The sequence below is a fragment of the Salmo salar genome, chromosome 09 (genome assembly GCF_965601325.2).
Source record: "Salmo salar chromosome 09, fSalSal1, whole genome shotgun sequence".
Lineage (NCBI taxonomy): Eukaryota > Metazoa > Chordata > Actinopteri > Salmoniformes > Salmonidae > Salmo > Salmo salar.
The window spans coordinates 104,173,683-104,185,552 of record NC_138299.1 but is presented as its reverse complement, the minus strand read 5'-3'; positions in this window follow the sequence as shown (position 1 = coordinate 104,185,552).

The following is an 11,870-nucleotide window of genomic DNA, read 5'->3' as shown; positions in this document are numbered from 1 at the left end:
ACAGTGTGTTAATCTGATGACTGGTTTATGATCTAGAGGGGACAGTGTTATCTGGTGACTGGTTTGTGATCTAGAGCAGACAGTGTTAATCTGATGACTGGTTTATGATCTAGAGGAGACAGTGTGTTAATCTGATGAATGGTTTATGATCTAGAGGAGACAGTGTTAATCTTATGACTGGTTTATGATCTAGAGAGGACAGTGTGTTAATCTGATGACTGGTTTATGATCTAGAGGGGACAGTGTGTTAATCTGATGACTGGTTTATGATCTAGAGAGGACAGTGTGTTAATCCGATGACTGGTTTATAATGTAGAGAGGACAGTGTGTTAATCTGATGACTGGTTTATGATCTAGAGGGGACAGTTTGTTAATCTGATGACTGGTTTATGATCTAGAGGAGACAGTGTTAATCTGATGACTGGTTTATGATCTAGAGGGGACAGTGTGTTAATCTGATGACTGGTTTATGATCTAGAGGGGACAGTGTGTTAATCTGGTGACTGGTTTATGATCTAGAGGAGACAGTGTTAATCTTATGACTGGTTTATGATCTAGAGGAGACAGTGTGTTAATCTGATGACTGGTTTATGATCTAGAGGAGACAGTGTTAATCTGATGACTGGTTTATGATCTAAAGGGGACAGTGTGTTAATCTGTTGACTGGTTTATGATCTAGAGGGGACAGTGTGTTAATCTGATGACTGGTTTATGATCTAGAGGAGACAGTGTGTTAATCTGATGACTGGTTTAAGATCTAGAGAGTACAGTGTGTTAATCCGATGACTGGTTTATGATCTAGAGAGGACAGTGTTTTAATCTGATGACTGGTTTATGATCTAGAGGGGACAGTGTGTTAATCTGATGACTGGTTTATGATCTAGAGGAGGAAATTTTAATCTGATGACTGGTTTAAGATCTAGAGAGTACAGTGTGTTAATCCGATGACTGGTTTATGATCTATAGGAGACAGTGTTAATCTGATGACTGATGTATGATCTAGAGAGGACAGTGTTAATCTGATGACCGGTATATGATCTAGAGGGGACAGTGTGTTAATCTGATGACCGGTTTGTGATCTAGAGGAGACAGTGTTAATCTGATGATTGTTTTATGATCTAGAGGGGACAGTGTTAATCTGATGACTGATTTATGATCTAGATGGTACAGTGTGTTAATCTGATGACTGGTTTATGATCTAGAGGGGACAGTGTTATCTGGTGACTGGTTTATGATCTAGAGAGGACAGTGTGTTAATCTGATGACTGGTTTATGATCTAGAGGGGACAGTGTGTTAATCTGATGACTGGTTTATGATCTAGAGTAGACAGTGTTAATCTGATGACTGGTTTATGATCTAGAGGGAACAGTGTGTTAATCCGATGACTGGTTTATGGTCAAAAGGAGACAGTGTTAATTTGATGACTGATTTATGATCTAGAGAGGACAGTGTTAATCTGATGACTGGTTTATGATCTAGAGGGGACAGTGTTAATCTGATGACTGGTTTATGATCTAGAGGGGACAGTGTGTTAATCCGATGACTGGTTTATGATCTAGAGAGGACAGTGTGTTAATCTGATGACTGGTTTGTGATCTAGAGGGGACAGTGTGTTAATCTGATGACTGGTTTATGATCTAGAGGGGACAGTGTTAATCTGATGACCGGTATATGATCTAGAGGGGACAGTGTGTTAATCTGATGACCGGTTTATGATCTAGAGGGGACAGTGTGTTAATCTGATGACCGGTTTATGATCTAGAGGAGACAGTGTTAATCTGATGATTGGTTTATGATCTAGAGGGGACAGTGTTAATCTGATGACTGGTTTATGATCTAGAGGGGACAGTGTTATCTGGTGACTGGTTTATGATTTAAAGGGGACAGTGTTAATCTGCTGACTGGTTTATGATCTAGAAGGAACAGTGTGTTAATCTGATGACTGGTTTATAATCTAGAGGGGACCGTATGGTTAATCTGGTGACTGGTTTATAATCTAGAGGGGACAGTGTTAATCTGATGACTGGTTTATGATCTAGAGGGAACAGTGTGTTAATCTGATGACTGGTTTATGATCTAGAGGAGACAGTGTTAATCTGATGACTGATATATGATCTAGAGAGGACAGTGTTAATCTGATGACTGGTTTATGATCTAGAGGAGACAATGTTAATCTGATGATTGGTTTATGATCTAGAGGGGACAGTGTTAATCTGATGACTGATTTATGATCGAGAGGGGACAGTGTGTTAATCTGATGACTGGTTTATGATCTAGAGGAGACAATGTTAATCTGATGATTGGTTTATGATCTAGAGGGGACAGTGTTAATCTGATGACTGATTTATGATCGAGAGGGGACAGTGTGTTAATCTGATGACTGGTTTATGATCTAGAGGGGACAGTGTTATCTGGTGACTGGTTTATGATTTAAAGGGGACAGTGTTAATCTGCTGACTGGTTTATGATCTAGAAGGAACAGTGTGTTAATCTGATGACTGGTTTATAATCTAGAGGGGACCGTATGGTTAATCTGGTGACTGGTTTATGATCTAGAGGGGACAGTGTTAATCTGATGACTGGTTTATGATCTAGAGGGAACAGTGTGTTAATCTGATGACTGGTTTATGATCTAGAGGAGACAGTGTTAATCTGATGACTGATATATGATCTAGAGAGGACAGTGTTAATCTGATGACTGGTTTATGATCTAGAGGAGACAATGTTAATCTGATGATTGGTTTATGATCTAGAGGGGACAGTGTTAATCTGATGACTGATTTATGATCGAGAGGGGACAGTGTGTTAATCTGATGACTGGTTTATGATCTAGAGGAGACAATGTTAATCTGATGATTGGTTTATGATCTAGAGGGGACAGTGTTAATCTGATGACTGATTTATGATCGAGAGGGGACAGTGTGTTAATCTGATGACTGGTTTATGATCTAGAGGGGACAGTGTTATCTGGTGACTGGTTTGTGATCTAGAGCAGACAGTGTTAATCTGATGACTGGTTTATGATCTAGAGGAGACAGTGTGTTAATCTGATGAATGGTTTATGATCTAGAGGAGACAGTGTTAATCTTATGACTGGTTTATGATCTAGAGAGGACAGTGTGTTAATCTGATGACTGGTTTATGATCTAGAGGGGACAGTGTGTTAATCTGATGACTGGTTTATGATCTAGAGAGGACAGTGTGTTAATCCGATGACTGGTTTATAATGTAGAGAGGACAGTGTGTTAATCTGATGACTGGTTTATGATCTAGAGGGGACAGTTTGTTAATCTGATGACTGGTTTATGATCTAGAGGAGACAGTGTTAATCTGATGACTGGTTTATGATCTAGAGGGGACAGTGTGTTAATCTGATGACTGGTTTATGATCTAGAGGGGACAGTGTGTTAATCTGATGACTGGTTTATGATCTAGAGGGGACAGTGTTATCTGATGACTGGTTTATGATCTAGAGAGGACAGTGTGTTAATCCGATGACTGGTTTATAATTTAGAGAGGACAGTGCGTTAATCTGATGACTGGTTTATGATCTAGAGGGGACAGTGTGTTAATCTGGTGACTGGTTTATGATCTAGAGGAGACAGTGTTAATCTTATGACTGGTTTATGATCTAGAGGAGACAGTGTGTTAATCTGATGACTGGTTTATGATCTAGAGGAGACAGTGTTAATCTGATGACTGGTTTATGATCTAAAGGGGACAGTGTGTTAATCTGTTGACTGGTTTATGATCTAGAGGGGACAGTGTGTTAATCTGATGACTGGTTTATGATCTAGAGGAGACAGTGTGTTAATCTGATGACTGGTTTAAGATCTAGAGAGTACAGTGTGTTAATCCGATGACTGGTTTATGATCTAGAGAGGACAGTGTTTTAATCTGATGACTGGTTTATGATCTAGAGGGGACAGTGTGTTAATCTGATGACTGGTTTATGATCTAGAGGAGGAAATTTTAATCTGATGACTGGTTTAAGATCTAGAGAGTACAGTGTGTTAATCCGATGACTGGTTTATGATCTATAGGAGACAGTGTTAATCTGATGACTGATGTATGATCTAGAGAGGACAGTGTTAATCTGATGACCGGTATATGATCTAGAGGGGACAGTGTGTTAATCTGATGACCGGTTTGTGATCTAGAGGAGACAGTGTTAATCTGATGATTGTTTTATGATCTAGAGGGGACAGTGTTAATCTGATGACTGATTTATGATCTAGATGGTACAGTGTGTTAATCTGATGACTGGTTTATGATCTAGAGGGGACAGTGTTATCTGGTGACTGGTTTATGATCTAGAGAGGACAGTGTGTTAATCTGATGACTGGTTTATGATCTAGAGGGGACAGTGTGTTAATCTGATGACTGGTTTATGATCTAGAGTAGACAGTGTTAATCTGATGACTGGTTTATGATCTAGAGGGAACAGTGTGTTAATCTGATGGCTGGTTTATGGTCAAAAGGAGACAGTGTTAATTTGATGACTGATTTATGATCTAGAGAGGACAGTGTTAATCTGATGACTGGTTTATGATCTAGAGGGGACAGTGTTAATCTGATGACTGGTTTATGATCTAGAGGGGACAGTGTGTTAATCTGATGACTGGTTTATGATCTAGAGGGGACAGTGTGTTCATCTGATGACTGGTTTATGATCTAGAGGAGACAGTGTGTTAATCTGATGATTGGTTTATCATCTAGAGAGGACAGTGTGTTAATCTGATGACTGGTTTATGATCTAGAGAGGACAGTGTGTTAATCTGATGACTGGTTTATGATCTAGAGAGTACAGTGTGTTAATCTGATGACTGGTTTATGATCTAGAGGGGACAGTGTGTTAATCTGATGACTGGTTTATGATCTAGAGGGGACAGTGTGTTAATCTGATGACTGGTTTATAATCTAGAGGGGACCGTATGGTTAATCTGGTGACTGGTTTATGATCTAGAGGGGACAGTGTTAATCTGATGACTGGTTTATGATCTAGAGGGAACAGTGTGTTAATCTGATGACTGGTTTATGATCTAGAGGAGACAGTGTTAATCTGATGACTGATATATGATCTAGAGAGGACAGTGTTAATCTGATGACTGGGATATGATCTAGAGGGGACAGTGTGTTAATCTGATGACTGGTTTATGATCTAGAGGAGACAGTGTGTTAATCTGATGACAGGTTTAAGATCTAGAGAGTACAGTGTGTTAATCCGATGACTGGTTTATGATCTAGAGAGGACAGTGTGTTAATCTGATGACTGGTTTGTGATCTAGAGGGGACAGTGTGTTAATCTGATGACTGGTTTATGATCTAGAGGGGACAGTGTTAATCTGATGACTGGTTTAAGCTCTAGAGAGTACAGTGTGTTAATCCGATGACTGGTTTATGATCTAGAGGAGACAGTGTTAATCTGATGACTGATGTATGATCTAGAGAGGACAGTGTTAATCTGATGACCGGTATATGATCTAGAGGGGACAGTGTGTTAATCTGATGACCGGTTTATGATCTAGAGGAGACAGTGTTAATCTGATGATTGGTTTATGATCTAGAGGGGACAGTGTTAATCTGATGACTGATTTATGATCTAGATGGTACAGTGTGTTAATCTGATGACTGGTTTATGATCTAGAGGGGACAGTGTTATCTGGTGACTGGTTTATGATTTAAAGGGGACAGTGTTAATCTGCTGACTGGTTTATGATCTAGAAGGAACAGTGTGTTAATCTGATGACTGGTTTATAATCTAGAGGGGACCGTATGGTTAATCTGGTGACTGGTTTATGATCTAGAGGGGACAGTGTTAATCTGATGACTGGTTTATGATCTAGAGGGGACAGTGTTAATCTGATGACTGGTTTATGATCTAGAGGGAACAGTGTGTTAATCTGATGACTGGTTTATGATCTAGAGGAGACAGTGTTAATCTGATGACTGATATATGATCTAGAGAGGACAGTGTTAATCTGATGACTGGGATATGATCTAGAGGGGACAGTGTGTTAATCTGATGACTGGTTTATGATCTAGAGGAGACAGTGTGTTAATCTGATGACAGGTTTAAGATCTAGAGAGTACAGTGTGTTAATCCGATGACTGGTTTATGATCTAGAGAGGACAGTGTGTTAATCTGATGACTGGTTTGTGATCTAGAGGGGACAGTGTGTTAATCTGATGACTGGTTTATGATCTAGAGGGGACAGTGTTAATCTGATGACTGGTTTAAGCTCTAGAGAGTACAGTGTGTTAATCCGATGACTGGTTTATGATCTAGAGGAGACAGTGTTAATCTGATGACTGATGTATGATCTAGAGAGGACAGTGTTAATCTGATGACCGGTATATGATCTAGAGGGGACAGTGTGTTAATCTGATGACCGGTTTATGATCTAGAGGAGACAGTGTTAATCTGATGATTGGTTTATGATCTAGAGGGGACAGTGTTAATCTGATGACTGGTTTAAGCTCTAGAGAGTACAGTGTGTTAATCCGATGACTGGTTTATGATCTAGAGGAGACAGTGTTAATCTGATGACTGATATATGATCTAGAGAGGACAGTGTTAATCTGATGACTGGTTTATGATCTAGAGGAGACAATGTTAATCTGATGATTGGTTTATGATCTAGAGGGGACAGTGTTAATCTGATGACTGATTTATGATCGAGAGGGGACAGTGTGTTAATCTGATGACTGGTTTATGATCTAGAGGAGACAATGTTAATATGATGATTGGTTTATGATCTAGAGGGGACAGTGTTAATCTGATGACTGATTTATGATCGAGAGGGGACAGTGTGTTAATCTGATGACTGGTTTATGATCTAGAGGGGACAGTGTTATCTGGTGACTGGTTTGTGATCTAGAGCAGACAGTGTTAATCTGATGACTGGTTTATGATCTAGAGGAGACAGTGTTAATCTTATGACTGGTTTATGATCTAGAGAGGACAGTGTGTTCATCTGATGACTGGTTTATGATCTAGAGGGGACAGTGTGTTAATCTGATGACTGGTTTATGATCTAGAGAGGACAGTGTGTTAATCCGATGACTGGTTTATAATGTAGAGAGGACAGTGTGTTAATCTGATGACTGGTTTATGGTCAAAAGGAGACAGTGTTAATTTGATGACTGATTTATGATCTAGAGAGGACAGTGTTAATCTGATGACTGGTTTATGATCTAGAGGGGACAGTGTTAATCTGATGACTGGTTTATGATCTAGAGGGGACAGTGTGTTAATCCGATGACTGGTTTATGATCTAGAGAGGACAGTGTGTTAATCTGATGACTGGTTTGTGATCTAGAGGGGACAGTGTGTTAATCTGATGACTGGTTTATGATCTAGAGGGGACAGTGTTAATCTGATGACCGGTATATGATCTAGAGGGGACAGTGTGTTAATCTGATGACCGGTTTATGATCTAGAGGGGACAGTGTGTTAATCTGATGACCGGTTTATGATCTAGAGGAGACAGTGTTAATCTGATGATTGGTTTTTGATCTAGAGGGGACAGTGTTAATCTGATGACTGGTTTATGATCTAGAGGGGACAGTGTTATCTGGTGACTGGTTTATGATTTAAAGGGGACAGTGTTAATCTGCTGACTGGTTTATGATCTAGAAGGAACAGTGTGTTAATCTGATGACTGGTTTATAATCTAGAGGGGACCGTATGGTTAATCTGGTGACTGGTTTATAATCTAGAGGGGACAGTGTTAATCTGATGACTGGTTTATGATCTAGAGGGAACAGTGTGTTAATCTGATGACTGGTTTATGATCTAGAGGAGACAGTGTTAATCTGATGACTGATATATGATCTAGAGAGGACAGTGTTAATCTGATGACTGGTTTATGATCTAGAGGAGACAATGTTAATCTGATGATTGGTTTATGATCTAGAGGGGACAGTGTTAATCTGATGACTGATTTATGATCGAGAGGGGACAGTGTGTTAATCTGATGACTGGTTTATGATCTAGAGGAGACAATGTTAATCTGATGATTGGTTTATGATCTAGAGGGGACAGTGTTAATCTGATGACTGATTTATGATCGAGAGGGGACAGTGTGTTAATCTGATGACTGGTTTATGATCTAGAGGGGACAGTGTTATCTGGTGACTGGTTTATGATTTAAAGGGGACAGTGTTAATCTGCTGACTGGTTTATGATCTAGAAGGAACAGTGTGTTAATCTGATGACTGGTTTATAATCTAGAGGGGACCGTATGGTTAATCTGGTGACTGGTTTATGATCTAGAGGGGACAGTGTTAATCTGATGACTGGTTTATGATCTAGAGGGAACAGTGTGTTAATCTGATGACTGGTTTATGATCTAGAGGAGACAGTGTTAATCTGATGACTGATATATGATCTAGAGAGGACAGTGTTAATCTGATGACTGGTTTATGATCTAGAGGAGACAATGTTAATCTGATGATTGGTTTATGATCTAGAGGGGACAGTGTTAATCTGATGACTGATTTATGATCGAGAGGGGACAGTGTGTTAATCTGATGACTGGTTTATGATCTAGAGGAGACAATGTTAATCTGATGATTGGTTTATGATCTAGAGGGGACAGTGTTAATCTGATGACTGATTTATGATCGAGAGGGGACAGTGTGTTAATCTGATGACTGGTTTATGATCTAGAGGGGACAGTGTTATCTGGTGACTGGTTTGTGATCTAGAGCAGACAGTGTTAATCTGATGACTGGTTTATGATCTAGAGGAGACAGTGTGTTAATCTGATGAATGGTTTATGATCTAGAGGAGACAGTGTTAATCTTATGACTGGTTTATGATCTAGAGAGGACAGTGTGTTAATCTGATGACTGGTTTATGATCTAGAGGGGACAGTGTGTTAATCTGATGACTGGTTTATGATCTAGAGAGGACAGTGTGTTAATCCGATGACTGGTTTATAATGTAGAGAGGACAGTGTGTTAATCTGATGACTGGTTTATGATCTAGAGGGGACAGTTTGTTAATCTGATGACTGGTTTATGATCTAGAGGAGACAGTGTTAATCTGATGACTGGTTTATGATCTAGAGGGGACAGTGTGTTAATCTGATGACTGGTTTATGATCTAGAGGGGACAGTGTGTTAATCTGATGACTGGTTTATGATCTAGAGGGGACAGTGTTATCTGATGACTGGTTTATGATCTAGAGAGGACAGTGTGTTAATCCGATGACTGGTTTATAATTTAGAGAGGACAGTGCGTTAATCTGATGACTGGTTTATGATCTAGAGGGGACAGTGTGTTAATCTGGTGACTGGTTTATGATCTAGAGGAGACAGTGTTAATCTTATGACTGGTTTATGATCTAGAGGAGACAGTGTGTTAATCTGATGACTGGTTTATGATCTAGAGGAGACAGTGTTAATCTGATGACTGGTTTATGATCTAAAGGGGACAGTGTGTTAATCTGTTGACTGGTTTATGATCTAGAGGGGACAGTGTGTTAATCTGATGACTGGTTTATGATCTAGAGGAGACAGTGTGTTAATCTGATGACTGGTTTAAGATCTAGAGAGTACAGTGTGTTAATCCGATGACTGGTTTATGATCTAGAGAGGACAGTGTTTTAATCTGATGACTGGTTTATGATCTAGAGGGGACAGTGTGTTAATCTGATGACTGGTTTATGATCTAGAGGAGGAAATTTTAATCTGATGACTGGTTTAAGATCTAGAGAGTACAGTGTGTTAATCCGATGACTGGTTTATGATCTATAGGAGACAGTGTTAATCTGATGACTGATGTATGATCTAGAGAGGACAGTGTTAATCTGATGACCGGTATATGATCTAGAGGGGACAGTGTGTTAATCTGATGACCGGTTTGTGATCTAGAGGAGACAGTGTTAATCTGATGATTGTTTTATGATCTAGAGGGGACAGTGTTAATCTGATGACTGATTTATGATCTAGATGGTACAGTGTGTTAATCTGATGACTGGTTTATGATCTAGAGGGGACAGTGTTATCTGGTGACTGGTTTATGATCTAGAGAGGACAGTGTGTTAATCTGATGACTGGTTTATGATCTAGAGGGGACAGTGTGTTAATCTGATGACTGGTTTATGATCTAGAGTAGACAGTGTTAATCTGATGACTGGTTTATGATCTAGAGGGAACAGTGTGTTAATCTGATGGCTGGTTTATGGTCAAAAGGAGACAGTGTTAATTTGATGACTGATTTATGATCTAGAGAGGACAGTGTTAATCTGATGACTGGTTTATGATCTAGAGGGGACAGTGTTAATCTGATGACTGGTTTATGATCTAGAGGGGACAGTGTGTTAATCTGATGACTGGTTTATGATCTAGAGGGGACAGTGTGTTCATCTGATGACTGGTTTATGATCTAGAGGAGACAGTGTGTTAATCTGATGATTGGTTTATCATCTAGAGAGGACAGTGTGTTAATCTGATGACTGGTTTATGATCTAGAGAGGACAGTGTGTTAATCTGATGACTGGTTTATGATCTAGAGAGTACAGTGTGTTAATCTGATGACTGGTTTATGATCTAGAGGGGACAGTGTGTTAATCTGATGACTGGTTTATGATCTAGAGGGGACAGTGTGTTAATCTGATGACTGGTTTATAATCTAGAGGGGACCGTATGGTTAATCTGGTGACTGGTTTATGATCTAGAGGGGACAGTGTTAATCTGATGACTGGTTTATGATCTAGAGGGAACAGTGTGTTAATCTGATGACTGGTTTATGATCTAGAGGAGACAGTGTTAATCTGATGACTGATATATGATCTAGAGAGGACAGTGTTAATCTGATGACTGGGATATGATCTAGAGGGGACAGTGTGTTAATCTGATGACTGGTTTATGATCTAGAGGAGACAGTGTGTTAATCTGATGACAGGTTTAAGATCTAGAGAGTACAGTGTGTTAATCCGATGACTGGTTTATGATCTAGAGAGGACAGTGTGTTAATCTGATGACTGGTTTGTGATCTAGAGGGGACAGTGTGTTAATCTGATGACTGGTTTATGATCTAGAGGGGACAGTGTTAATCTGATGACTGGTTTAAGCTCTAGAGAGTACAGTGTGTTAATCCGATGACTGGTTTATGATCTAGAGGAGACAGTGTTAATCTGATGACTGATGTATGATCTAGAGAGGACAGTGTTAATCTGATGACCGGTATATGATCTAGAGGGGACAGTGTGTTAATCTGATGACCGGTTTATGATCTAGAGGAGACAGTGTTAATCTGATGATTGGTTTATGATCTAGAGGGGACAGTGTTAATCTGATGACTGATTTATGATCTAGATGGTACAGTGTGTTAATCTGATGACTGGTTTATGATCTAGAGGGGACAGTGTTATCTGGTGACTGGTTTATGATTTAAAGGGGACAGTGTTAATCTGCTGACTGGTTTATGATCTAGAAGGAACAGTGTGTTAATCTGATGACTGGTTTATAATCTAGAGGGGACCGTATGGTTAATCTGGTGACTGGTTTATGATCTAGAGGGGACAGTGTTAATCTGATGACTGGTTTATGATCTAGAGGGAACAGTGTGTTAATCTGATGACTGGTTTATGATCTAGAGGAGACAGTGTTAATCTGATGACTGATATATGATCTAGAGAGGACAGTGTTAATCTGATGACTGGTTTATGATCTAGAGGAGACAATGTTAATCTGATGATTGGTTTATGATCTAGAGGGGACAGTGTTAATCTGATGACTGATTTATGATCGAGAGGGGACAGTGTGTTAATCTGATGACTGGTTTATGATCTAGAGGAGACAATGTTAATATGATGATTGGTTTATGATCTAGAGGGGACAGTGTTAATCTGATGAC